Genomic DNA, 2382 nt, shown 5'->3' on the forward strand with positions numbered 1-2382 from the left:
AAAAAAAAAAAAAAAAAAAGCAAAAATAAGTTGAGCATGGTGGCATGCACCTGTAGTCCCAGCTACTCAGGAGGCTGAGGCAGGAGGATTGCCTGAGCCCAAGAGGTAGAGACCGCTGTGAGCTGTGATTGTGCCACTGTGCTCCAGTCTGGGCAATACAGCCAAGACCCGGTCTCTCTCTAAAAACAAGCAATAACAACACACACACAAAATTATAGGGACTGAGTTAGTGGGTGCCAGGATGGGACAGACCGCGTCTCTAAAAAAACAAAAAATGAACCAGGCAGGTACCTGTGAGTCCCAGCTACTCTGGAGACCGAGGCAGGAGGATCGCTGGAGCCCAGGAGGTGGAGGCTGTGGTGAGCCGTGATCTGCATTCCAGCCTGGGGGGGCAGAGTGAGACCCCGACGGGAAAAAAAGAGACATTGACCACATAATCTATTGTCGAAATCGGGACACTTTCGAGTGAGAAAGGGGACATTGAGGCATGGGGTGTCCACTGGGCTGTCTTCGCCAAAGCCAGGCCTCATGGCCTCCCTGGCTCAAAAGAGAGTCAGAAGTAGAGGCTGGAGACAACTCACTCCATTCAGTGACTTTTTCTGTCAAGGGAAACGGACAAATATAGGGGCAACATTGTGTTCAAAATGTAGCAACAGGGCTTTCCCCCGCCTGCTGGGTTCACAAAATGGCAACATTGGAAGTAACATCCTATCAAGCAATAGGCGGGTGGGTTAATTAGTTGCGGGATCCTTAGTCAGGGTGGTGGCTCACGCCTGTCACCCCAGCACTGTGGGAGGCCGAGGCGGGAGGATCGCTCGAGCCTGGGGGTTGGAGATCAGCCTGGGCACATAACAAGACCCCCGTCTCTACAAAAATAAGTAATGAAAAATGAAACAAGGGTGGAGGAGAATTGGGTCACTCCAAGGCCACGCAGGGGACAGTCCTGCAAAGATGAGACTCCCCTGACCTCAGCCTCCTCGGCTTATGTCTCCGTCCGAGTGCCTCCCCTCACCTGCTCTGTCCCACCATCACCTCCTGAAGTCAACTCCCTGTCCCAGTGGGATTTCTGTCCCAGCTCCCGAGCGGGAGCAAACTGAGGGGGAAACTGAGTCCGCCTTGCTTAGTTTGGCGGGTTGGCAGACTCTTGTGTCTCGCAAATGTCCTTGTCCTAATCCCCGAAACGGATATGTCACCTACCTGGCACAAAGGGGTTTGCGGAGAGGATTAAGGTAAAGATTTTGAGCCAGGCATGGTAGTTCTGTCATCCCAGCACTTTGGAAAGCCGAGGCGGGAGGATTGCTGAGTCCATGAGTTCGAGACTAGCCTGGGCAATATAGCAAGACCCTGTCTCTACAAAAAAAAAAAATTTTTTTTTTTAAACCAAGCCAGATGGCCGGGTGCAGTGGCTCAAGTCTGTAATTCCAGCACTTTAGGAGGCCGAGGTGAGAGGATTGCTTGAGCCCAAGGGTTCGAGAACAGCCTTGGCAACTTGGCAAGACCTCATCTCTACAATAAATAAAAAAATTAGCTGGGCGTGGTAGCACACCCCTGTAGTTCCAGCTATTTGAAAGACTGAGGCAGAAGGATTGCCTGAGCCCAGCAGGTCGCCGCCGGGGTGGCTGTGAGCATGCCACTGCACTCCAGCCTGGGTGATGGAGTGAGACTGCAACTCAAAAACAAACAAACAAAAAAAGCTAGCCAGGCATGGTGGTGTGCGCCTGTAGTCCCAGCTACTCGGGAGGCTGAGGCGGAAGGATAGCCTGAGCCTGGGAGGTTGAGGCTAGGGTAAGCTGTGACTGGGCCACTGCCTATAGTCCCAGCACTTTGCGAGGACAAGGTGAGAGGACTGCATGGGTTCGAGACCAGCCTGGGCAACTTGGCAGGCCCTCATCTCTACAATAAAAAATAAAAAATAGCCAGGCTCAGTGTCTCAGCCTGTAATCCCGCGCCTTTGGGAGGCTGAGGTGAGTGGATTGCCTGAGCCCGCGGGTTCGAGACCCGCCTGGGCAGCGAGACCTCATCTCTACAATAAATCAAAAAATCAGCCGGGCGTGGTAGCGCATGCCTGTAATTCCGGCTACTCGGAAGGCTGAGGCGGAAGGATCACCGGAGCCCAGCAGGCGAGGCTGCGGTGGCCGGGAGCGGCCACTGCACTCCAGTCTGGGCGACAGAGTGAGACTCCAACTCAAGAAAAAAAAAAAAAATAGCCAGGTGTGTTGGTGCGCGTCTGTAGTTCTGGCTACTCAGAAGGCTGGGGCAGAAGGATTGCTGGAGCCCAGAAGGCCGACGCTGTGGTGGCTGTGAGTGTGGCACTGCACCCCAGCCTGGGTGAAGGAGTGAGACTCAAAGAAATAAATAAAATAAAATGTTTTGTTTTTTTTT

This window comes from Carlito syrichta, unplaced genomic scaffold (genome assembly GCF_000164805.1).
Source record: "Carlito syrichta isolate Samal-C Ts95f unplaced genomic scaffold, Tarsius_syrichta-2.0.1 Scaffold104920, whole genome shotgun sequence".
NCBI classification, from domain to species: Eukaryota; Metazoa; Chordata; class Mammalia; order Primates; family Tarsiidae; genus Carlito; species Carlito syrichta.